Source organism: Rhinopithecus roxellana, chromosome 3 (assembly GCF_007565055.1).
Source record: "Rhinopithecus roxellana isolate Shanxi Qingling chromosome 3, ASM756505v1, whole genome shotgun sequence".
In the NCBI taxonomy this organism is placed as follows: domain Eukaryota; kingdom Metazoa; phylum Chordata; class Mammalia; order Primates; family Cercopithecidae; genus Rhinopithecus; species Rhinopithecus roxellana.
Window position 1 is genome coordinate 102,177,530 of NC_044551.1, and position 27,971 is coordinate 102,205,500.

Below are 27,971 nucleotides of genomic sequence, written 5' to 3' on the forward strand. Positions count from 1 at the left end.
GAGCCAAGATTGCACCACTGCACTCCAGCCTGGGCGACAAAGTGAGACCCCGTTAAAAAAAAAAAAAAAAGAGTTCAAGACCAACCTGGCCAACATGGTGAAACCCTATCTCTACTAAAAATATGAAAATTAGCCTGACATGGTGGCACATGCTTATAGTCCCAGGTACTCTGGGGGCTAAGGCAGGAGTATTGCTTGAACCGGGGAGGTGGAGGTTGCAGTGAGCCGAGATTGGGCCACTGCACTCCAGTCTGGGTGACAGAGTGAGACTCTACCTCAAAAAAAAAAAAAAAAAAAAAAAAGAGTACAGAGGCCTGACATTAAAACACAATGGAATAAACTCTGCTAAAAAGCAGAAACCCCTTGAAATCACCCACCCATCATTCCACTGGGGACTTGAGACCTGTTTTTAATGGCTGCCCTCTATGTCAAGAGGAATGGATTAAACACCGAAACATCAGCATGAAGCACTTTCTTTGTTCTTTCTTCAGTCTAGCTCATTCTAGACACACTTCAACTTTAGCATCCACAAGTGATGACACAGAAACAAAATTGTACATACTGTTTTTATGAGTAACTTAAAAGTTTTTCAGGGTACATTTATTAATTCATGATTTCAGTTTCACTTGTTGGCTTTATAACTTGATCCCAATATAAAAATTGCGGTGTGTGTTTATATACTCATCTATAGATTCTAGGATACAAATTGATGATTCTGTATGTAGAACTTCACTAAATGACAGAAGATTACACAATACATGTTTAAAATGCTATACAAAATCGTAAGTAACATAGTTTTCCTCTTTCTTGGCTTCTGATGGCAAACTGACACACTTGAATCTCATTAAATTATCTTCCTACAAGTATTATTTTGCACCAGCAACACATATTTCTTCTCTATGTTTACCATATATTGTGCTATACACAAATATATATGAAATAAAGAGATAGGAATCTTTCCCAGGAGACAAATAATTTTGTAGTCTTACTTTACACTCATCCCTCAGAATCACTGAACTTGAGTTTTTTGAGCTACTACCCTAGTTATTAAACATTTAAGTGAAATTTTCCTTTTGTAATTTTCCATCAAATGTATTAAATTTTAACAGGGAATCTAATACTGCACTTGCTAGCCTCAAACAGCTAAAGCAAATTAGACTCAAATGTTTTCCCATATTAGAATTTTTTTCAAAGATCAAGATCAGTTTTCAAAGATCTATCCTTAGACCCATTTTTGAAATACACACACACACACACACACACACACACACACGTGCAGCTTTCTGGCTTAGCCTGTATTTGTAGTCTCAGCGGCCCATGGGTCTCTCTACCATCATCATGACCCCAGCACCAATGACAAATACTCACTGGCCAGATAAGAGTGCTCATTTGTACCATGTTTGGCACAAGGACCACTAAGCTAGAGGAGCACTTTCATTCCTACAGATTTGCAAAACTGCTCTGGGAACCTCAGAGCCCATATTTCACAGAACTCCCCAGACATCTCTTCTAGCAAGTTCACTGCTCAACTTCATGTACAGTGTGAGAAGTGCCTGAAGGCCCCTCAGCCAGATCCACACGCAAGGATGCATCCTTCTTGTACTGAGCTGCTGTTTATGTCAAGGATTCTGTAACACACCTGGAGGGGAAATTCTGACCTCCAGGTCTGAGCAGTATTACCACCTGGGCTACTACAAGCAGCTACAGACAGACAGACAATTATCTTGGCACGCAAGCCTGGCAGTCATGGGCTCTGTGGTTTGTGAAGTGGGGGCGGGTTTCTTTTCTAGGTTCATGGTTAAGGTACCTTATAACGAAAGGCAGATTAACAAGAGAAAAGCATATGAATGTATTTAATGTAAGTTTTATGTGACACAGAAGTCTTATAAGGGATTGAAGGCCCAAAGAAAGAGATAACTTTTATATTTTTATGCTTCCATTTGATGAGGAGTGGACAGTTGTGGAGAATTAGCATTGAACAAAGAAAGTGGGATCTAATGGTAATAACATAGGGGGGACTGAGCAAGGTCTGTTTGTTCAGATTCTTCTCTGTGTCCCCGTGTCTTCAGAGATAAGGATGTTCCTTTCCTCTGGGTATAAGAACGGCACCTCGTGAATGAGGGTCTTATAACCTGCTTCAGGGGAGAAGGCCAAAGGGAAGGTGAGAATGACCTTCCTGCTACTGCCATTTTCTCCAATGCCAAGATGCCATAATTTGGGGTAGTGTGCCCTGAGCCCCAGTAGTGGGAACAATAGCTAAAACAGGAATTCAGTCAAGAAGATTCAGTGAGGGTGTTTTCCTTCTCAGTGAAAACCCAGAGCTAGAATTTAGTGACTCAAGGACATGACCCCAACCGTGCCACAGTAAAGGGCCTTTGTCGGCATGCTGATAACCTCACCACAAGCACAAGCCCACTTTCTAGGGAGAGGAAGTCCGATATGCTGGGGTCACTCACTGAACTGCTCTGCTAACCCACAATGTTTAGAAAGACTAGCCCTTCCCAATCTGTGGACACTGCTGCTCCACGTGGGGCCTTTGCAAACTACTCAAGAATCCTAGATAAGTTTATCTGCATCCAAATGACCAACTCCACTAGTTGCAACATGACAAAGAGAGATTTCAATCATTTCTTTTGCTCCTCCCAGGAGAAAACTGTGAATTCAAACTAAGCGTTTTTACATAATCACTTGCTTGTCTGACAAGCACAGCCAAATGATATTCTTTTGAGCTTCAAACTGCTTTTAGCTCAGCGAAGAGTGAGTTTTCACGTGTCAGGAAGACAGAAAGTTACATAGCATCAACACAAGTAAATAAAACAAAGTATCCAATAGAATACATGGTTTTAAAGGTTAACTTATTTTTCAGAAGACTTCAGCTTTTCAATATTTACAGAAAATATTCACTATTAAAAGGATAAAAAAGAAATCCTGACTCTTGTAAACAAGCAGCAATTTGCAATGCATTTTATTTTATTTTAAATATGTGCCCAAAGCTAAACACATGATTATATTGGGTTTGTTCTAAGATGGGATAGTGATGATGGTGAGGCTACAATTTTTATTTTGTGGCTATGAATTTAAACAAGCTGACAGGCACTGTAGGTTCTTTAAATTTGTTTCATATATCTGCTTGCTCGGGGGTGACCACCTGCACGGGTGTCCAACAAGCCAACACTGATGGAACGCACTCAGCCCTAAGGTGACTGGAAGCACCCCATGATTTGTGGAGCTCTAAATGCCAACAATTATGGCCACCGGGAGAACAGAAGGCAAAACTAACCTCTTTCTAATAAAAGCAATCAGAGCTAAGTGGGAACAGCCAAAGAACTACCTATTTGCTGATAGGACCGTTTGTGCCTTCTTTCTGGAAACCGCTTCCTAAAAGGCAAACCAGGCATAAACAATTGTCTTTTATCCCTGTGAAGACTTAAGACGAACATCCTGGTTTTCTCATACCTATTGGCGCTAGGATAGGAAGTTTCCTGTAGGGGAGGCAGGAAGGGAAGGCAGGCAGGGAAGGCAGGCATGTCTAGTTAGAAAAAGTTCCCAGGTCATTCTAACAGTATAACTCTTTCACTCCCCTGGAGTAGGGTTCATGATTATATAGACCATAAGAATGAGCAATTTGAGAGTGTTGGGAGAATAAGATTCAAAAGATAAATCTAGGCAGGGAAGGAAAAAAGAGAAAATGAAATCATAAAGGGTTATAAACTCCGAGACAACCGGAAGCTCAAGTTTTTACAGATTTTGATAAATGTGGAGGACAAATTTAACGGAAAATTAGGAAGATATTCTTACCTAACTCTGGTCATTGGGTGTGTCTTGTCTTTCTTATACTTTTATTTTCCTAACTTTACCATAGTAGAGCAGAGGAATATATTTTGCTATTATTACTTGCAAAGGGATTAAGAGTCTGAGTGAGGCTTAGGTTTAAAATGTTTCTAAGATAGTGGTTTCAAGGGAGTCCTTTTCTTTTTACTCAGCTCTGCCAAAAACTCTTTGGAGGATGGAGTAAGATTTAAATTTGCCAGGTAAGATATTGGATGCCAAGTTAAATGTGAATTTCAGTAAAAAATGAATTTTTTTTAGGAGAAGAAACTTCATTCAATCTTTAGGACTTTATTGTATTAAAAATTATTTGTTGTTGATGTGAAGTTCACATTTCATTGGGCACCCCAAACACTTGTATTTGCTAAATCTGAAAACCTGAGGAAAATAAGTCTAGAATGTAGCTGCTAACACAAACCTCTAAGTGGTGGGATTGCTCTTGGAACCCCTATGATTCTAAACAGGAACCTGTTTCACCAAGTAATTTATGCCCTTCTATGTGGTTAGTCAAGTTTATGAGTGACTGATCAAACTCCTCTTTCTTAAAAAGAATCCAAGTGTCAAGAGTCATTTCCACTTTGATCTAGGTTGGACGATACCCTTAATCAAAAGCTCCCTTCAATTTAACTAACAGGATGACAGCCAACAAGGCATTAACATGATCTGTGGCTCCTGGGCAGTGAATTTGCCGCCAGCAAGTTTCTGAGAACTTCCATCATTTTTGTCATGTTGCTGGAACACACTCTTGTCTAGTTTTCCCATTGCCATGACGTAAAATTTTTTAAATGTGTTCGTAATCTGCATATACAATGACACTCATTAGAAAGAAACACATGATTCCTGTACCAGCTGGTGATAAATGGAGCACAGCATTATTTCGAAGTGTTTACCAAAGTTATGAAAATGTTGTTTCATGAAGGAATATGTAAATGAAAAACCCTCACATAGACATTTGTTGATGTGGGCTTCATAGAAAAACAATTAGCAAAATCTTGATTCATGAAATATAGGTTATCCCTAGTTCAGTGACTACACCAGTGATTCTCAACCCTTCATATACATTAGAATCACGTGAGGAGTTTAAAAAGCACGCCAATGCCTAGATTCCACTACAGATTCCCTAAATCCAGATTCAGTCAAGTGCTAGTGTACAGCCAGTGTTGAGAACCACAGACCTGGGTAATACATCAAATACATAACTATTTGTTTAATTAGAACTTGAATGAGGTTAGATATCCAACACTAAGCATTTACAGCTACCAATCACATTATTACTGTTTATAAATTAATATTTAAAGAATATATTGATCAAATGAGGAAAACTAAACTCTGTAATCTTAAGTTTTAACATCTAGTTAGGTTTTTCCCTTCATAAAATTTTTTGTCATTTTTTGTCGTTTTTTTGTTTTTGAGACAGAGTTTGCTCTGTTGCCTAGGCTGGAGTGCAGTGGCGTGATCATAGCTCACTACAGCTGCAGCCTGCTGGGCTCAAGCAATCCTCCTACTTCAGCCTTCCAAGTAGCTGGGACTACAGGTACACTCCAAGATGCCTGGCTAATTTTAAAATTTTTTTGTAGAGGCGTGGTCTCCTTACATTGCCCAGGTTGGTCTCAAGCTCCTGAGCTCAAATGATCCTCCTACCTTGGCCTCCCAAGGCCTTTATAAAGTAATCTACATTATCCTTCCCTTTTAAGAAGTTTTCAATTTGACAGCTTCTAAACCTGAAGCCATATCTCATCCACCAAAACTGCTCAAGACATTCCTTCTATAACATCATCCTTTACCAAATTAAACCATATGATACATAATTTTTAGGAATCACCAAATCTTTGAATACTACTCTAGATAAAATGTTTTTTTTTTTTGTTTTTTTTTTCATCTAGATCCTGATTTGTACAAGTAAAGAAAATCTGCCTTCTCTAGGGTAGAGGTTCTCGAAGTGTGGTGCCTGGGCCACCAGTACCAGCATCACTTAGATGGAAACTTGATGTAAATACAAAGTCTCAAGCTTCTCCAGACCTACTGTGTGGAAACCTGTTGTTTCCCAGCAATCAATCATAGCCTAGAAATCTATCATAGACTATCAATTTGTGTTTTAGCAAGCCCTTCAGGTGTTTTTGATGTACACTGAAGTTTGAGAATGTCCGTTCTCGTGGTCATACCACCTGACTCTTTTTTTCCTTTGACAGTTTTTCACTGTCTCTTCCCACCTACTAGTTATGTCTGACTCAGTGCCAGTGACCTTGAAGTTGGAAGGAAAGCCTCTGCCCTCCACTCTTCTTTATCCCTGAGTTGAGTTTCACAAGAAAGCAGCCTCTGGGAGTAAGAAGATCTGTGCAGATTCCCACGGACCAGATGAGAAAAGAACATGTTAGATGAAGCAGGATGTTTTAGAGAAAATAAAGCACAGTCAGTCTGCAGATGTGGACCTGAGCACCACCTCTATAAAACAAAAGTGCAGGCCAGGCCGAAGGGTGATTTCATGAAGCACCCTGTGAGATCCTTAAATTGTCATTTTCTAGCATTCTTTAAAAAGACTAAAACACTCCCCACTTCAAGAACACACACACACACACACACACAATTGCTCTCTTCTTTGGACATACTATCTCCCCTTTTCTATTTGGTGACTTCCTATTAATATTGAAGACTCCAACACACCCTTCACTTTGAAGGCTTCTCTAAAGATCCCTGTCCTGAATCGACACCCAGCCTCAATAACATAAGATATTCCTGCTCATACTCACACTCACCACCTTTGTTATCCTTTTTGAAATTAAGAATGTCTGCCGATACCACTAGATTTCAAACTTCTCAAAAGCAGGGACAGTATAATAGCAGACAGTAGATACTCAGTAAATATTATCTGAATGAATGAATGAATTACAAATGAGTAGTCAAAAATACTTTAGGGTGATGACTATAGCTAGTAACATCATCAATAGTCAGATACTAAAGTGTTATCCTCAGGGTTGTTTAGTCTTTACACACACACACACACACACACACACACACAAAATTAGGGTACCAGAAGGAAGTATATATAATTTCTAACATATTTTCAGTTTGTAATTCCTACCTTCTCTGTAATTCTCCTAAATATGGTATGTCACAATAGTAATATTTGTATTCAAAATTAGGCTTGAAAAATAAAATGTAGAATTGCAAGAATGAAAGCTAGCCCTTTCTGAGAAGCAAAGAATATCAAATGCCAGCATTTACTTCAGGAATGTTAAAGACGAATTTTTTTTTTTTTTTTTTTTTTTGAGATGGAGTCTCACTCTGTCATCCAGGCTGGAGTGCAGTGGCGCAATCTCGGCTCACTGCAAGCTCCGCCTCCTGGGTTCACGCCATTCTCCTGCCTCAGCCTCCCATATAGCTGAGACTACAGGTGCGCACCACCATGCCAGGCTAATTTTTTGTACTTTTAGTAGAGACGGGGTTTCACCGTGTTAGCCAGGATGGTCTCGATCTCCTGACCTCGTGATCCACCCGTCTCGGCCTCCCAAAGTGCTGGGATTACAGGTGTGAGCCACCACACCCGGCCCCAAAGATGATTTTTAAAGAAAATTTCTCTCAACCATATGCTCAATCACATCACATGAAATTTTAAATTTTTCTTCCATAACAGAACAAAGTTTCACAAGTCTGATATGCTCGGTACAGAACTGTGACTATCTTGAAATATATTGAAGAATATTTATATTATTTTTCAGAAGGATGACAGTAATGACCATTCTGAAAAAAGAAATAGAAAAATAGGTGGAAAAAGAACAAAAGGAAGTTCCATTAAAGACAACAGAAGATTAACTCAGATCTGGAGCTCTAGGAGAGATGATCAGTTATTTCTTTCTTTGAGACATTTTTATTGTTATAATTTTCATTTAATATTTTTTCTTTAATAAAATCTTGTTCTTTGGTAAAATTACCTATCTTGTCATATATTTTTCTGAATATATTAATCAGAGTTGTGATATCATCTGTGCCTGGTAATTCCGACGTCCAGGACATCTATGAGTCTATTTTTACTATTTGTTTTCTAGGTTTGGTTTTTTGATACACATGGGAATTTTTTATTAAGGGACTAACATTACGTATGAAATGTACATGAAATACACATGAAAAATAGAATCTCTGGAAAATAAAGTCATCCTTCAGACAGAGCTTCCCTGGCCTCTGGTGAGCAGACAATATAGGGAATTTTCTTTTAATTTAACTAGAGACTGAGCTAACCTAGGCTGCATTACAGTCTTTGTAAGGTTTTGTCTCTGGTTTGCCTTCATTAGTAGCATTAGTCTCAAGTGATGATCTAGAGTGTCTACTAGAGCCCTTCTTTGTTAGGTTATGATCTCCAACTTTTTCTCTTGCCAAAAATTTTATTCATTTTAGTCTCTCTTTCCTTGCACCTTAATAATTTAGCAAACGCCTCAATAGTAAAACTTCTGAGTGCAGGTCTCCCTTTTGTGCACCTTATTCTCTCCACGTTCTTAGCCCTTCAAGTCCTGGCTGCCTGTGTTGCCCTCTCATTCCTAAGCAATTCTCTAGTGGCCTCCACATGAAATGGTTATGTATGTTTTATCAGTTTAGCCAAGGAGTAAATCAAAACAAGGACATTAGAAATTATAAAAGGACTATTAATGAGCATTAACATAACATTTGATATAGATAAGTATCAATATAGAATTCAATGAGCATTCAGTATAAAACTAAGACTAAAAAACTGTGGAAATTTTGATTATAGAAGAAAAAGTGACCTTAGTAGTATAACAATAAAAGTAAAACAAAGTTGAGAGCAGGGGGAGAAAAGGTATACAAAAGGAAGAGTGCAATTTCTTCAACTTCCATAACAAATAATCAATTAATGACTAAATTTGAAACAAAGTTTAAAAAATACTTTAATTTCTGAATTTGTATAATCTTGCATCTTAATCTTACAGAGATCTTTTAGAATTCTACATAATTTGCAATGCAAAAAACTAAAGTTCATCAATTCTTTGCTATCCTTTAGTTTTGCTTTCAAACTTAGATTCAAATAAAATTAAATTCAATAATTTTATTTACTTATTTATTTTGGAGATGGAGCCTCGCTCTGTCACCAGGCTGGACTGCAATGACATGATCTCAGCTCACTGCAACTTCTGCCTTCCAGGTTCAGCCTCCCAAGTAGCTGGGACTACAGGCACCTGCCACCACACCCAGCTAATTTTTTTTTTTTTTTTTTTTTTTTGGATTTTTAGTAGAGATGGGGTTTAACCATGTTAGCCAGGATGGTCTTGATCTCCTGACCTTGTGATCCACCTGCCTCAGCCTACTAGAGTTCTGGGATTACAAGTGTGAGCCACTGCACCTGGCCAATAATTTTATTTTTAAACATGTAAGATTCTATCTCTGCATAATTAATTAAACCTATTTATCTATCTATCTCTACCCAACCTTCTACTGTGTGTATTCACAGAGAGATTTACAGAGTGAGGGTCACCACCTCAGTTGAGAACAACAGTTATTTCAGTGATAGATTTTTAGGTTTTTTTCCTTTTTGCTATGGTTTGAATATGGTTTGTCTGGCCTCACCAAAGCTCAAGTTGAAATGTCATCCCTAATGTGGTGGTTTTGGGGGTGAGGCCTAGTGGGAGATGTTTGGGTCTTGGGAACACATCCCTCCTGAATGGCTTGTGAGTTCTTGCTCTGGTGAAACTGGATTAGTTCCTACAGAAATAGATTGGTTTCCATGAGAGTGGGTTGTTACAAAACGAGGATTCCTCTTGGGTTTCATCTCTTTGCGTTGTCCATTTCCACTCTGACCTTCTCCACCATATTATGACACAGTACAAAAGCTCTTGCCAGAAGCTAGGGCCATGTCCTTGAATTTCCCAGCCTGTAGAACCAGGAGCTAAACAAACCACTTTTCCTTATAAATGAGTCAGCCTTGGGTATTCTGTTATAAGCAACAAAAGCTGGACTAGGACACCCTTTCTTCTACGTACTTTTCTTTAGTGCTATTTCATCTAAAGAACATGCATTATTTTGATATTTACAGAAATGGAAATTGTCTTTTCCTGTTCTGAAGTATTAATAATTTATTAACAGTAAATGCCCCCAGTGGATTATGAGTTCCCCTTAAGCCCTCGGATTTTTGTCTCATTCATGGATCTAGCACCAACTGCTAAAACAGGTGCAGCCCATACATAGCAAGCACTCAGTAAGTACTAGTTACAGCACGCAAACTTAGTTCATATACTTTATGTAAGATGAAACTCAAAGCCTATGATTTAGGGTTGACTATTATTCTCAATTACTGAGGAAGAATCAGGGCTCAGAGACATTAAGAGATTGTAAAAGATTATACAACTAGTTCATGTGAGTGTTAAAACACCAACTCATGTTTTCTACTTCTGAAGCTCTCACCCCAAAACCTGTGTTACATCCATTTCAGTACAGATCTCTACTCCTATTTCTTTCACATATTATAAAAAACATCTTTGTCAATTATGATTTCTCAGCTTTGGCTAGAATAGTTACTTATTAGTAAAGATCACTCATTTGCTTGTCTTCCTTCAATACGTCATCTCACTGTCTCTCAATATCTTTTTAAAAGATCAACAATACAAATCTGACTGAAGTCAGTTAACCAGCAAATAAAATTCCATGCAGGCACCTGACCCTACACTTAGGGAAATAAACCAAAGCGATGAAAATATGCAACTGAACACCAAGTTGCAAATCTTAATCTCCAAGTTTATTTGAATATATCGACTTGGAATTCCTGGACAGAAGCGGCTTCTGTCACCTCTTGGAAGAGGATCAAGTACATATACAAAACCCTTAAACTACTATGATGAGTTCAAAGAATCTGGTTTTTCCATGTGAAACAACTCAGAACACCTACTACCTCTTCCTCTATCAGCATTTAGGTACCATTCAAAAGTGTACCTTTCTCTTTATAACACAGTAGTTCTGCCTCTTGAATCCATTGCATTATTATTTCTATCCTTAACTAAGGATCCTTTTTCCGAGCAAGATCTTGTCTCTAAGATCACTGCATTCAATGTAAAATTTCCCAGTGTCTATCTATTTCTCCAATCCTTGTTCAGAGCATTGTTTCTATTTTTCCTTTGCTCCTACTACTGTTGGCTAGATCATTGCACTCCCACATTCATATCCAGCTCTCAGAACTCCAGGCAAAAGGAAACCTAATGATCTTCATTCAACCAACTCATCATTCCTTTCCTTGCAGAGGTAAGTAGTACCGATTTTAAAGAACAAAAGTTTGAAGGAAGTACTCCTAAAAATAGTAATGGAGATCAGTTCTGGGTCACAAGATGCAAAATTAGTATCTACATGTCTGTATATACTGTTTTCTGATTCACAAAGACGCTGATTGTTTTTAAATAAAATGATAAAAAGACATTCCATGCAAATAGTCAGTGTAAAAAAGCTAGTATGGCTATATTAATATTGATAGACTCCAAGACAAGGAGCATTACTAGAGATAAAGGAGTATTTCATAGTGATATCTTTTTGATATATTAATATATCAAGAAGCATAATAAATTAAATGTATATGTACCTAATAATAGAGACTAAAACTACATGAAGCAAATAATTACAGAGCTAAACTGAGGCATAGAAACATTTACAACTGTAGTTGGAGATTTTATAGCTATTATAGAAAGTAATTAATAAAATAAGAAAAAGTATCAATAAGGACAGAGAAAATATAAAATATCTGAACGTTACCAACCAACTTACTTAACTGACATTTATGAACATTACACCCAACGACATTCTTTTTGAGTACAGATGGAAGGAAGACTCTCTAAGTTAATACATATACTGGAGATAAAAAATGCAATAAGTATCAAGTTACAAATTTTGCATAATATGGTCTCTAACAAAGATGGTAGTAAATTAGAAACTAATAGTAATATGATTTCTAGAAAAGTTCCAGATATTTGGAAATCAAGCTATTTGTTTCTTAATAATCCATCAGTGAAAAAGTCACAAGGGAAATAAGAATATATTTGGAACTTAATAATAATGAAAACATGATCTGTCAATTTGTCGAATGCAGCTGAAATGGTATTCAGAGGGGAATTTATAGTTTTAAAAAGAAAACATTTAAAATAACAATCTACATTAAGAAGATAGAGAAAAGAAGAACAAACTAAACTCAATGTAAATGAAGAACAAAATAAAAATTAGCTCTGAGATCAATGAACTAGAAAATCAATCATAGAAAAAAATGAACAAAGCTAAAATTTAGTTCTTTGAAGCAATTAATGAAAATGATAGCCTTCTCACAAGACTAATGAAAAAAAGGAAAAAACAAAATATCCACATTTGGGTTGAAATAGGTACATTACTACAGACCCAACACATTTAAAAGGGAAACAAAAGAATATAAATTAATGCTAATTAATTGAAATTATTTATTTATTTATTTTTTTAAATCTTACCCAAACCTTTACAGAAGACATTGAAAATATAAGTATCTCTAAAGGAAAACCTTCCCAACAAGAAAACTCACTAAGATTGTTTTACTAGGAATTTCTACGAAATATTTAAGGAAGAAATAATACAATCTTATGCACAATCTTTCAAAAAATAAGGTAAAAATATATTTACCAATTATGATGATGTCAGCATTAGCTTGATACCCAAATCAGACAGACATTTCAAGTAAAGGAACTCCCCATCAAAATACCTCATAAACACAGACACAAAAATCCTTAATACTAGCAAATTGAATTCAGCAGTATGTGAAAAGGGTAATACAACATGAACTAGTGAGGTTTGTCCCAGGAATGCAAGATTGGCTTAACCTTTAAAAAAAAAAATCAGAAAAACTATTTTATTTTCTCAGAAAACACATCTGACAAAATTCCACATCCATTTGTGATAAAATGCTCAGTGAACAGGAATTGGATGAACATTCCTCAACCTGATAAATATCATCTGCAAAACACATAGCTAACATCACATTTAATGATAAAGATTAAATTATTTCCTCCAAACTGTATCATGAAGAAAAATATACAAAAAAATTTACTCAGTTTTTTTAATTTGAAGGATTTTATTACAAGAATTATTACAGATTTAAAACTGTTTTAAATAAAATCATTGAAAATACTGAAATAAAATGCGGTTATTACCATGAATTACATGTGAAAAAACTCTCACTAAAGATTAAGCGGAAAGCAGAACTTCTACAAAAAAAAGATCAATTGTATAAAAATGTCAAAGTTCTAAATGGCATAAGCAAACAAAAAAATAGAAAAAAATACTGAATGACATGAAAATGGGGGAAATATTTGCAATTGTTAATTTTGTAAATCAATTAAAAATGGTTTTAAAAAGGAACAAAAGAGCTGGGTGTGGTGGCTCACACCTGTAATCCCAGCACTTTGGGAGGCCGAGGCAGGCAGGTCACCTAAGGTCAGGGTTTTGAGACCAGCGTGGCCAACATGGTGAAACCATGTCTCTAGTAAAAATACAAAAATTAATCAGGCATGGTGCCTGGCACCTGTAGTCCCAGCAACTTGGGAGGCAGAGGCAAGAGAATCGTTTGAGCCCAGGAGGCAGAGATTGCAGTGAACCAAGATCACACCACTGCACTGTAGCCTGGGCAACCGAGTGAGATTCTGTCTCAAAAATAAAATAAAAATAAATAAAGGAAGAGAGGAACAGAAGAAATAATAAGAATATTCTATCTTATTAAAAAAGAATGTGCAATTTTTTTTTAAAATGACATTTTTAGAGATACTGAAGCTCAGTAATAGTAAGATAAATGAAAATAAAGAAATTTGTCTGTTTTTTGGTTTGAGAGGCAGAGAGGAGCAGATATTAGCTTGGGAAAGATTTAAACAGTTAAAGAAATCCAGTGAAAACAAGGTATGTGTAATGAGCAGTTTTAAATTTTTGATGGAAATATAAATTGGTAAATCCTTTGTAGAAAAATAGTTTTGCAAAATACATCCAACAACAACAATAGCTAACCCTTATGATTATTTACTATGCATCAGATCCTGAAAAGTATAGTAAGTGCTCTGCATTCATCATCTTATTTTGTCTTCACAATAAACTTACAATGTTAGTTTTATCATCCCTATTTTTAAATTAAAAAACTAAGATGGAGAGTTAAGAAACGTTACTAAATTAACACCAATGAAGTGGATTCAGGGTTTGAAATTCACTTTTATTGATTTACAAAATTGAAATTCAAACCCTGCCTGACTGATTCCAGAACCTGTGATCTTCATTACTTATATATTTACATCCTACCTCAACATTTAAATGCACATAGTCTTTAACTCCTAATGGTAATTCTATTTTAAAAAAAGATTATAGTATAACTGAAAAAGGGAAGGGGTATGCACAAAAGAGGTGATTCTTTAATCATTATTTATATCAGTGAAACCTGGAAGCAACTTATATGACTATCCATATGGTATTAGTTGAGTAGAGTTAGTTGATACATACACTGCAATATCACACAGCTTTTTTTAAATGTGGCATAGATATTTAAGGGAAAAATATCTAACATATTTTTTGAAAAAGCAAGTTATAGGCAGGTTTATTAAGATCTAATTTATATGAAATTTCAGACTTTTAGTATAGTTATAGGCATGTCTCAGAGATATTGCATCTTTGGTTCCAGACTAATACATTTTAATTTTGGAAGGAGAATGAACTCTTTCAGGCCATAAGGCACCCTGCAAAAATACATAATCTCCCATGAGCCTAGATGAACATGGTTTACAGTGTTAACTTTTATTAAGCCATTTGAAAATTGGCAGAAATGATATATATCATTTTGGAAGCTTTTTCATAATTATTAGAAAGTTGAATGTGCAGGTGCCTTCCAACCCCTCCACCCAACCCCAACCCAACACACAGACGTCATCACACAATCTTAGAAGATTTTGGTTATGAATACGGGCATACCTTGGAGATATTTTGAGTTCAGTTCCAGGTCACCATGACAAAGCAAATATCGCAAAAAAAAAAAAAAAAAAAAAAAAAAAAAAAGGCATGTTACACAGTTGTTTTGGTCTCCTGGTACATATAAAAGTGATATATACAGTATACTGTAGTCTATTAAGTGTGCAGTACCTTATAGCTACAAAAAATACTAACAATCATCTTAGCCTTCAGCAAACTGTAATCTTTTGCTGAAGAAGGGTCTTACCTCAATGTTTATGACTGCTGGCTGATCAGGGTGGTTGTTGCTAAAGGTTGGGGTGCCTGTGGCAACTTCTTATCATAAGACAACAGGGAAGTTTACCACTTCTACTGACTCTTTCATGAATGGTTGCCGGTAGCATGTGGTGCTGTTTGATAGCATTTTAACCACAATAGAATTTCTTTCAAAGTTGGAGTCAATTCTCTTAAAGCCTGCTGCTGCTTTATCAGCTAAGTCTATGTAATCTTTTAAACACTTTACTGTCATTTTTTAAATGTTCACAGAATCTTCACCAGAAGTAGATTCCATCTAAAAGGAAAAAAGCTCTTTCTTTGCTCATCCATAGAAAACAACTTCTCATCCATTAAAGGTTTATCATGAGATTACAGCAATTCAGTCACATCTTCAGGCTCCACTTCTAACTCTAGCTCTCTTCCTATTTCCCCCATACCTACAGTTACTTCCTTCACTAAAGTCCTGAACTCTTGAAAGTCATCCATGAGGACTGGAATCAACTTTTTCTAAACTCCTGGTCATGTTGCTATTTTGACCTCTTCCCATGAATTCTGAATGCTCTAAATGGCATCTAGAATGGTAAATTATTTCCAGCAGGTCTTCAATTTACTTTGCCCAGATCTATTAGAAGAAATGTATTTCTTAAATAAGACTTGAATGTCAATATTATTCCTTAGTCCATGGGCTACAGAATGGATATTGTGTTAATAGGCATGAAAATGACATACATCTCTTAGTACATTCCATCAGAGCTCTTGAGTGACTAAGTGCATTATCACTGAGCAGTAATATTTCAAAAGTAACTTTTTTCCTGAGCAGTAAGTCTCAACACTAGGCTTAAAAATTCAGGAAACCATGACATAAACAGATGTGCTATCCCACAGGCTTTGCTGTTCCACTTATAGAGCACAGGCAGAGTAGATTTAGCACAATTCTTAAAGGGCCTAGCATTTTTGGAATGGTAAATGAGCATTGGCTTCAACTTTAAGTCACCAGCTGCATTAGTCCCTAACAAGAAAGCTGGCCCATCTTTTGAAGCTTTCAGGCCAGGCAAGGACCACCCCTCTGTAACCATGAAAGTCCTAGATGACCTCTTCTTCCAATAGAAGGCTGTTTTGTCTACACTGAATATCTGTTGTTTAGTGGAGTCACCTTCATTAATGATCTTAGCTAGATCTTCTGGATAACTTGCTGCAGCTTTTACATCAGCACTTGCTGCTTTACCATGCACTTTAATGTGATGGAGACAGCTTCTTTCCTTAAACCTCATGAACCAACCTCTGCTAGTTTCAAACTTTTCTTCTGAAGCTTCCTCACTTCTCTCAGCCTTCTTAGAATTAAAGAGAGGGCCTTGCTCTGGATTAGGCTTTAGCCCAACGGAATATTGTGGCTGGTTTGATCTATTCAGACCACTCAAACATTCTCTATATCAGCAATAAGGCTGTTTCACTTTCTTATTGTTTATGTGTTCACTGGAATAGTACTTTTAATTTTCTTCAAGAACTTTTTCTTTGCATTCCCGACTTGACTGTTCGGCACAAGAGGCATAGCTTTTGGTCTACCTCAGCTTTCAAAATGCCTTCCTCACTAGGCTTAATCATTTCTAACTTTTGACTTAAAATGAGAGACATACGACTCTTTTCACTCGAACACTTAGAGGCCATTGTAGGACTATTAATTAGCCTTATGTTGTGACTCAGGAATAGGGTGGCCCAAGGACAGGGAGAGAGATGGAGGAACCACTGGTCACTGGAGCAGTCAGAACACCCAACATTTGTCGGTTAGGTTCACCATCTTATATGGTGCCGTTTGTGATGCTCCAAAACAACTGGAATAGTAACATCCAAGATTCCTGAGCACGGATCACCACAACATGTAATAATGATGAAATGTCTGAAATATCACAAGAGTTACCAAAATGTGACACAGGTCATTGGAAATACTACACCAATGGACTTGCTTGACCCGAGACTGCCACAAACCTTCAATTTGTAAAAAAACACAGTATCTGTGGAGCACAACAAAGTGAAGGGAAATGAAATGAGGTATGCCTGTACATATATGAATGGTGTGATGTCTGAAAACATGTTCACAAAAACATTATTAATGTTATTATGAAGGATTGATTTTCTTTGAAATGCCTGGATTGTTTGAAATTTTTTACAACTTTTTTTTTAAATTAAAAGCTATAACAGTACGAATTTCAGAGTAAAATTTCAGTTCGTACAATAGCCTGTGTCAGCAAGATTTAATCTCTTTAATGTTTAAATTCTTCCCTTGTAAAATAGGGACAATAATATCTAATTCAGAGACCTGCTTTGAGAACTAAATTAACTAATATCCATAAAGTGCTAACAGCAAGTGCAAAAAATAAGTTCAACTAATGGTAAATCAATTTGCCTAGAAAGATTCTTCACACATCCTAGTCAAATTTCCAAGTGAAAATTTGAATATGAAGTTCATAAAAACTTCCAACATGCTAGTATCGTGCACAGGAGTCCAAGTAGAGAGACAGTGTCACAGCTATTTCTCACCAATGAGTTTAACATACCCACATTCAGATCAAACAGGCCAAAAGCAGGGTGTATTATGCTTGCTCTGAACAGTGTACTGTGGACTAGTGAAGCTGAGAAACATTCTGACAACTATCTGGCTCACATGTTTCAATCTGTTGTCTATTATAGCTGAGCAATCTGTGTTCCTGTGTTCTGTAAGTCACCTAAAATACCTACATCACAAGTATGCCAAGTAATGAAATTTCCAGAGTATGCAAATTTAGCAATTTTAACAAGCACCAGCAGATCCTATTTTTTAGTAACCCACTGTAGTGTTAGGAGACAACATAACCATGAAAGAGAGAAATTCAGACAGTGCCTAAATGGATTAAGAGCGGTTGCAGAGCTGAGCTGGTCTCTGTCCTTAGTCAAAAAAACTCTCATTAAAATAAATGAGCCTGCTCATTTGAGGACAAAAAAAAAAAAAAAAAAAGAAGATTCTGGGCATCAAGTTGGAAGAGCAGTTCAATTTCTGCTCATCAAAAGGGAGCAGAAATCCTTATCGTGTAACACCCACAGCTGCAGATCAGATTCAACCCATCTCTTCTTATTAGTGTTCTTATTAAATGTATTCTGTCCATCTGTGTTCTAGCTCATCTTTTCCTTTCTGAAACATGATTTTACTTTTCATGTATGAAATAATTAAATTCCTTTATCTCTGGCTAATGCCAGGCTGAGTTGAAAGCAGAGGATAAAGATTTTGGTTATTGCTTTGTGCTCAACTAGTAAATTTTAAATTCTCCTCATACCCTAAACATTCTAGCTGTCTGTTGCTGTTCCTTTATTTCCAATTCCAAAGCTTCTGGTACTGTTCACATTATTTGGTGCACTGCCGAGCACCACATAAGATCTGCTTGCAATGTAAGAACATGTGGAGAAATTATGTGTTTTTGTCACACCCTATTAAACGGTATTCAAAACACAATGCCCCAGAAACTAAATTGATTGTAGGTTTTATAACCCTTTTCAGGCTAATGGAAACAATTCAGGACCATGAAAGAAAGCATAGCTAGTACAGCTGTGGGAATCTTAGCCTGCTCAGTTCAGTAGTCCTGTCCTGGCTTAGGTAAAGTTCAGTTGGATTCCATTCTTCTAGATCTTCAACAGATCATTCCAGATTAATGTCTACAGAGTTTTCCATGTTTGTTGTAAATGTTTCTTTTGACTGACTCTGAGTTGTGTTTGAGGCTAGAAAGTGTCAACAGGTATCAAGGCAGTTTCAAGCCACTTATGATGTTACTACATGTATAATATTTTTATGCTCTTTTTATATACCCAGTCCTAGCATTATGGTCAAAGCACAAAAACCAGGAAGCACAGAGTTAAGGGAGACATAGCTTTTACTTCCCCATATGTATCATGCCAGTTTGACTCTTCCAGTATGGATATAAGGAACTTCTTAAGCTGCCAGTCCGTGACTCAGTTGAAATGGAATCATAGGGACTGTTTTAATGTTTTAAAATAAAAAGGAGCTTGTCCTCCTTCTGGTTGACCAGTAACCCCAACCTCTAAGTTGCCTGGCAAGGCAGTGGCTTGATCCTGTCACCTATCACAAGTGATCACTCACTCAGTCATTACCTGCACTGCATGCTGCTCCATCAGAAAAACATCTGTGAACATTATTTGACAAATTGATCGCTAAATGAGCCATTAGCTGAAGGGGCTTTTGGACTGCCTCTAGGAAACCAGAGTGGCTGCAAAAGAAAAATGCTTACAGATGCAAAGCAGCGATTAGAAAGGGAGAAAGCACTCTTGTGGCAGTGCTCCTGGGAGGGTGAAGGGGGCTAGTGTGGGAAAAAGGGTGGAGAGATGGCAATAAACCATGTCCCACAAGAAAATCCACCTTCTCTAAAGGAAGCTGTTTATTAGAAGGAGTAGTAAAACTGCTTAATTCCCTTGGTGCCTCTAGGGAGAAATCTAAGCCTTTGTGAACCGAATGAGAAAGAAACGTAGCCAGTGGTGTGCTTGTCAAGAAGAGAAAGCTAGGAAAACAATGTTAGTCATTTTACCATCCCTGCTTGCCAAGAGCCGACAGGTGTGCAGTTTACTATTGTTCTGACAGGCAGCCAGACACCACAGCTTAGTATTCATCCTCTCCTCCACTGTGTGGGAGAAAACAGCTGTCTCCCTGGCTCAGGATACAAGGAAAGAGAGGGAGAGAGGGAGAAGCAGAGAGAGGAGAAAGATTCTTCTCCATTAGCATCAGCTGCACAGCTTTGTTTGATTCATCACTGAAAACACATGGTCTTCCTGAGAAATGCGTTACATATGGGCAATTTCCTCACAGTGGCTCCAAAAATAGCCTATAAACAATATATTGAAACTTAAAAGTAAGTAAATGCAGAAAGATGTCTAGGTTAAATTATGTCAGACCAATGAGAAGTAATCACACACAACAGTCCTTAAGGAAATGCTTTTTATAAATCCTGCAGGTTTCATGTTGCTGACAGATGTTAGTGATTTAAAAAAAAAAAAAAAAAATCCTTGAAAAAGAAAGCAGGTTGTTTTGATCCAGGATGATGTGTTTTTCTGTCTTGCATGGCATGGAAACTATTTCAGTGCCAAATTCCCTTGAGAAGAGAAGGAAAAGCCCACAGGACTCCAAGAGTGCCAGATGCAGTAGCTGTAAGACTTTTAGACTGTAGTACTAAGTTTCCTTTTAGATTGAGGTATTAAAGGCTCATGGTTAGCACTGACACAGTGTCACTAGCTATAGTCCCGTGACAATTGATAAGAACCGGAACCAGACATCTGTGCTGAATCTAGGGCTTTCTGGATTGAAAATTTGGTGAATACCAATAAAATCTATGCTGCTTATATTTACAAGGGAGAAAAGGCATCCATTACTGACAACACATGAAACTCGAGAAATGTTGGCTCTTTCCCCAAAACCCAGATATTTTTCTAATAAAATAAGTGGTGAACTTCAAATAGCTGTAAAGTTATGACATAATGGTACAATCACACACATAACCCCTTAGGCTTACACTGTAACACACGAACCAATCCTGTAATAATCACATAAGCCAGAGGAATTGAATTACCCACCAAAACAAGCCAATTTCAAGTTAAGAGCAGAGGGTCTTCCATTTGAGGGCTTTTTAGGGGCAAAAAGTTTAATCCACTTACTTTCTTTACTAAACTGAGACATTATAATTCACATGCTTGATAAACATATTCTTAGAATTTTACATATTTTTTGCTCCATGTTCCATGACAGAGCTGTGGGCAGTACTTCTACTGTTCACACAGATGTGGCTCAATTGGCTCTTTACATTCTTGTGTTTCAAGTCAATAAATCACTGGAAGAGATGAGAGAAAGGAGGAGCCATGAGGATAAAGGATGGTGAAGAGGAAAATCCTTTTGCCATGAAATGGTTACTTATTCTGTCTGTCTCCCTTGAACCCTGGATGAAGAAAGTGAAAAAAAAGAGGGCCGGGCGTGGTGGCTCAAGCCTGTAATCCCAGCACTTTGGGAGGCCAAGACGGGCGGATCACAAGGTCAGGAGATCGAGACCATCCTGGCTAATACGGTGAAACCCCGTCTCTACTAAAGAATACAAAAAACTAGCCAGGCGACGAGGCGGGCGCCTGTAGTCCCAGCTACTTGGGAGGCTGAGGCAGGAGAATGGTGTAAACCGGTGAGGCGGAGCTTGCAGTGAGCTGAGATCCGGCCACCGCACTTCAGCCTGGGCGACAGAGCCAGACTCTGTCTCAAAAAAAAAAAAAAAAAGAAAAAAGAAAAAGAAAAAAAAGAATCTTTCTATGTAATATCCCTTCAGTATTCAGAGAAAATGATTATATTAATAACAAGGTAAACAGGCGCTTCAGAGCTGAGAGCTTAGATACATGATTTCCAGAAAAGGCTTTAGAAAAGGTTCTGTGCCATAAATATCATTGTTTTTGCTGCCTCAGTTAAATTGTACAACATCAAGGGGACTCAACAGTAAACAACTCTGCAGGCCCACGTTGCTCAAGCCCTGCACATTCGAAAGACATGACTTCAAGAGGGCTGGCCCTTGACTACCTCCTAAACATGACCTCTGAACCTTTGGAACATCCTGCCTAATAGAGTGTTTTTATATGCCTGAGGCCTTGGACCAGGTTGTATCAGTTTGACCAAATAGTTTCTGCTAAAATGTGACATGTGGTGAATGTGTGTTTTCATGCAACTGAGGCCCTAACACCCATGTGCCAGTTTAACTTTTATAGGACAGGAGACTGAGTGACTCAGATTAATCACACAGGGGCTGCATGCATATGTGACTGACCCCCAGTAAAATACCTGGACACTAAAGTTCAGGAGAGCTTCTCTGGTTTGCAATACTTTACCCATGTCATCATACATCATTTCTGGGAGAAATCTCCATGTGATTCTACTGGGAGGGAACACCAGGAACCTTGTGCCAGCTTTCTTCTGGACTTTGCCTGTGTGCTTTTTCCCTTTGCTGATTTTGATCTGTATCCTTTCACTGTAATAAACCACAACTGTGAGTACAACAGCCTGAGACCTGTGAGTCCTTCTAGTGAAGCACTGAGCCTAGGAGTGGTCTTGAGACTCCTGACTCTACCAGGTGGCCCTCAAAAAGCTTCTTCTTTGATTCTTCGTCACTTAGAAAATACTCAGAGAAACAAGGGCCTACACAAGTTACTTTCTCAGTATCTTTAAAAAATAAGAAAAAAAAAGAAAAAAAACCTCATTTAAACCATCATGAAGTAGAAATTAATTTAATACACACTTCTCTTTTGAATTGGTCAACTTGCCTGTTACCATTTCTTACTCTTTCTTCTGTTCTTACACTTCTTACACTTCATTCCCTAAAACAAATATATTGGCTCCATCAGGGATTAATAAAGCTATGTTGGCAAGCTAATTTGGGATCCTAAGTTTCTTTCCAAAAATATTATTTACAACATGATTTCTTTAGAAACATATATCCTGTAACAGACAAAGAGAAAGGAATACAATTCATCAAGGAACGCTTATCTCCGCAGACCTCCCACCACAAATCTAATAACCATAAGATACCCAGCACCCATGACAAACAAACTGTCTTGCTTTTGGAGGAGTACACGGTGATGACATCCAGTGAGGCTGCTGAGCATCACATCTTAGCCTGTCCCACAGCAGAGATCATCAGTGAACAAGAAACAAAACTACTTCTCCACATCTTTCTTCTCCATTCCTCCAAAACATACTCCTTTCTCCCAAGTTCTGGGCAGGCTCAAGCACTCAGTTTTATGTGCACCTCAGATATTTGAGACTCAGATTTACCTGAAGATGTATCTCAAGCTAAACTTAATTTCAAAATATAAAGTCACTCTGAGGGCTTTTCTTGTGATTAACTCACAATACTGAAGAAAACCAAAGCCCATACCCCAGTCTGAGGCATATATAAAGCTCTTGAGAGTCAGCAAACTTGTCAGCTTCTGAAATTTTCTTCTTATCCTATCCAAGCATCACCACTCGGGAACTTGGGACCACCTAACAATTCATATCCTAGACAATTAATTTTTCACACTATCTACATAATGACATGCACAGGAGACAGGAAAATACTGAGTAGAAGAGGGTGGTTTGCCAGCAAAGGCCCAACCCTCAAGCCTTTGAAGACCTACGGCCCTAAATGAGGACAGACATTTCTGGTTCTGTGCCCAAAAAGTTGCCTTTTGGCCCGCTGCACCCCCATTCTACCCCCATATAAACCTCAAACCCTAAGTTCCAGACAAGACCTGCAAGCGAGGAGATGAGAAGGCAAGCAGACTCGTGGACTGGCAGATCAGCAGACCAGTGATGGCAGAACAATGCGGCAGACAAAGAAGAGAAGGGATGTATGGACATCGAGGGGAGTTTAGCTGGGGCAGTCAGAGAAGAGTCTGGCGCTGAGTAACCCAACTCCAGGGGAAGACCACTTTACCACTGCATCCCCTTTTGCAGCTCCCCATCCATCTCGCTGAGAGCCACCTCCACCACTCAATAAAACCTTACATTCATACTTTGAGCCCACATTGGATCCAATTCTTTCAGGACACTGGGCAAGAACTTGGAATACAGAAGTCTGTCACAATGGCCCCCTGTCCTTGCGATAAGGCAGATGATCCATTAGGCTGATGAACACACAAGCTGTCTGCAGACAGCAAAGCTAGAAGAACACATGGTAACACACACCCAGCTGGGCTTCAGGAGTTGCAGACACCCACCCCTAGGCACTGCCATTTGGACAGAGCCCAAAAGCATTCACCGCGGTTCCTGCACCTGCCTATCTGCATGCTCCCTGTCTCGTAAAGGGTTTGAGCTGCAGGGCTACCAAATAGTCAAGCGACATCCCTGTTGCACATCCTGTGAGGGGAATCAGGAAACTCCCATTTCATTAAGAAATACTGATTACTCCAGCACCCGCTGATGGAAGCAGATATTGGAGTAATACGCATTAAAAATGGAAGAAGGGACCTCACCCCAAGCCAAGGAACAGAAGCCGCTTTACAGGAAGCTCAGAAAGACAAGGAAACATTCTCTGTCAGAAGGATCCAGAAGGATCCAGCCCTGCTGACACCTTGACTTTAGCCCAGTGAAACTAATTTCAGACTTCTGACCTCCAGAACCTTAAGAGAATAAATTTATGGTATTGTAAGGCACTAAGTTTGTATCAGTTTGTTACAGCAAAATAGAAAACTAATATGCCATATTTATGGGCCCACAGGTATTTCACTATGAGAAACAGCAAGAAATTCTGGTGGGCGACACCTTTCCAAGTACATAGATTAACTTTATTCAAAAGCCATTTTACACACAGCATTCCTTTGTGCAGGATTATCTTAAATTAGAGATAAAATATTACAGAAAGGAAAAAAGATAGCATTTGGTAAATTTTTAAAATTGCAACTTATCCAAAAAGTATTTGCCATAGCTAAAGAGAGTCTTTGTCGGGGAATCGGTCTTTAAATAGAGAAAATAATGATCCAAGTCTCAGATTCCTGCATTAGGGTTTATTACATGCAATGTCTACGTTATATTAAACTCCTGGAAATCAGGGTTTATAATGGAATGGCTGACAGACCCTTAACTTTAATAGCCTTTCCAAGTACTACAATAGTGAGCATTACTTTTTAATGTCATAAAATGATGGTTAAAACACTACAGAATTTTCTCAAGACAGATAAGCAGGTGTTCAAGAGAGCAGAACTATTTAAACTTCATTGATTTATGGTCTATCTTATACTGAAGGCCAAAAGTTTTATTGAATTCCCACAGTTGATACTCTGAACTTGATTTTCCAAAATAGATTTCAGCGTTCCCCATAATATTAATTTCTTCATTTTAACACGTATGCTTCTGTATTCTTAAAGTTACTAGGCATAATGAAATAGAAACCATAGACAAAAATGTAAGCTATCCTATGTTTTCTTTTTATTGGCTGACTTTTCAAAGTACCTCGTGTGTAATAAAATCCCATGTATAGCTACTAAATCATACAATCTAGGAACGTAAGTCCCCAACTAGTTGTTTAAGCTATATTATATTTCTGTCACTCTTTAGAACTGTGAATATGACCCAACTTCTTCTTTTAGTGTGAAAGAATGTAACACATTTCTCATAGCTCTTTTTCTCTCCGGGTATTCTTTCAACCCACCTCCAACCCCACACCTCCAATCTTTATGCTGTCTGACTGTAAGTAAGGTGGCCATCAGAAAAACTCCAGTAAACTATCAAACATATCATGTGATCTGTAAGCCTTTTCTGTTGATTTACATAGAAGTCAATCTCTTGTAACTATTGGACCCAACCCTAATGATTTAATTAAACTGTTATTTACTGTGGAAAAAAATAGAAATGTCATTAGCTCTCAAAACCAAACACCATTAGAGAATGCTAGAAGCAAAATAATTACTATAATTTCGATATGGGGCTACCAAACTTTATCTTTAGTACTAACTGTAGTAACTTTAAATTCCTCTTGTGAGAGGCATGGCTGGGGAGTGACTCAGGTAGCTGAAGAATAGACACACACACATGGCTTACAGTGTACCACCTCTCTGGCATTCCTCTTCATGCTCCCAGGCTCTGACAATAAAACTAGTCGAACCCAGAAAATAAAGAGTGCTGGACCCATGCCAAGACTAAAATAACAACACAATGATCAAAAACTAAAAATCTTAGCCAGTAGTAGTTCAAAAAAACCTTAGAACACACTCAATTCATCGAAATATCTCTGTAACTTCCATCCATGTGAACAATTAATTTTGTTAAAGTCTTAAAAATTACCAAAGACATGTCTCTTTAAAATTAGTTATCAATATAAAGTTTTTTTTAAAAAAATGATGGACTTCAGTAACATCCGGTGCCAGAGTATTCTTTGATACTCTTTCAATGAAATCGTTTATCTCATTTAGTAACATCAGTCTGCTCACTGAGATTTCTCATGCTGCATTCACTCCATTCCAAATACCAAGCAATTGGGTTGAAATAGAAGCCTCAATTTTTGAATAAATAAGGGAAGGTGCATGATACTGTATAAGTTACTTCTTAGCTCTGTAAAATGTAAATATTGTTCATTTATATACAGTATGATTTTCATTGTTTATAAGACTGTGGGTTGGGTGTCTTTAAAAACATCATTCATTTAGGAGTATATCAAACTGAACTTTCCTTCCACAAAAATAGCCACTTATTAGACCATATTCATCTGAGCTTATTTTTCTCATCTGCTTTGTCAAATAAAAAGCACTTTGTGAAGCAGAATGAGAAGACTAAACATAAGGGAAGCTGGAATTCTAGCCCTCTAAATCCTCATCTTCTGTTATTGAAAAACTCTGCAAGAAGGAAAATACAATTTTTGCCATAAAACAATATTCACTGTAACCTGACTTAAGACAACTTTTTCCACCTAACATCTCTCTCTTCTCTAGGCAATTTCTATATGCAACTTCCCTAAAGTAATCCTGCAGGTTCAAAATTGTGTTTGAATACTTACTGACAACAGGGAGTTTTTTAACTTTGTGAACTTCACAACATGCCTTTCCTCTGAAGTGAAGCTGGTTAACTTTCACCATATTTTCTTGTTTCTTTACCTTTAACTTTGAGTTATTAGGCATGGCAGAGGGAGAGGGACTGGCTTACCCTCTCATTTTGAAAATACATAGGAGAAAATAATATATAGCTGCATTTGCATTTTTTCTGATTCAAAGGAGTACATAATTATGTAATAATTTTAAAATTAAATACTGAGACATGCATATGCTTTTATTTATTTTTATTATACTTATATTTATTATACAAGTTCTATGGTACATGTGCACAATGTGCAGGCTTGTTACATATGTATACATGTGCCATGTTGGTGTACTGCACCCATTAACTCATCATTTACATTAGGTATATCTCCTAATGCTATCCCTCCCCCTCACCCCACCACACAATAGGCCCCGGGGTGTGATGTTCCCCTGTGTCCAAGTGATCTCATTGTTCAAATCCCACCTATGAGTGAGAACATGCAGTGTTTGGTTTTCTGTCCTTGCGATAGTTTTCTGAGAATGATGGTTTCCAGCTGCATCCATGTCCCTACAAAAGACATGAACTCATCCTTTTTATGGCTGCATAGTATTCCGTGGTGTATACATGCCACATTTTCTTAACCCAGTCTATCATTGATGGCCATTTGGGTTGGTTCCAAGTTTTTGCTATTGTGAATAGCGCCGCAATAAACATACATGTGCATGTGTCTTTATAGCAGCATGATTTATAATCCTTTGGGTATATACCCAGTAATGGGATGACTGGGTCAAATGGTATTTCTAGTTCAATATCCTTGAGGATTAGCCACACGGTCTTCCACAATGGTTCAACTAGTTTACAGTCCCACCAAGAGTATAAAAGTGTTCCTATTTCTCCACATCCTCTCCAGCACCTGTTGTTTGTTGCCTTTTTAATGATCACCATTCTAACTGGTGTGAGATGGTATCTCATTGTGGTTTTGATTTGCATTTCTCTGATGGTCAGTAATGATGAGCATTTTTTCGTGTGTCTCTTGGCTGCATAAATGTCTTCTTTCAAGAAGCGTCTGTTCATATCCTTCACCCACTTTTTGATGGGGTTGTTTTTTTCTTGTAAATTTGTTTGAGTTCTTTGTAGGTTCTGGATATTAGTCTTTTGTCAGATGAGTAGATTGCAAAAATGTTCTCCCATTCTGTAGGTTGCCTGTTCACTCTGATAGTAGCTTCTTTTGCTGTGCAGAAGCTATTTAGTTTAATAGATCCCGTTTGTCAATTTTGGCTTTTGTTGCCGTTGCTTTTGGTGTTTTAGTCATGAAGTCCTTGCCCATGCCTATGTCCTGAATGGTATTGCCTAGGTTTTCTTCTAGGGTTTTTATGGTTTTAGGTCTAACATTTACGTT

At 37.6% G+C, this 27,971-nt stretch overlaps 2 long non-coding RNA genes across 2 annotated transcripts in view; one reads left to right on the plus strand and one right to left on the minus strand.

Annotated features, from left to right (window-relative positions):
• Window positions 1–15,049, minus strand: part of LOC115896484 — a 30,773-nt gene extending 15,724 nt beyond the window's left edge. Inside the window, exon 1 of the long non-coding RNA XR_004056365.1 lies at window positions 15,017–15,049. This is a non-coding gene — a long non-coding RNA (uncharacterized LOC115896484). The remainder of the gene's footprint in view (window positions 1–15,016) is intronic.
• Window positions 1–27,971, plus strand: part of LOC115896483 — a 182,226-nt gene that overhangs the window by 114,787 nt on the left and 39,468 nt on the right. The window lies entirely within an intron of this gene.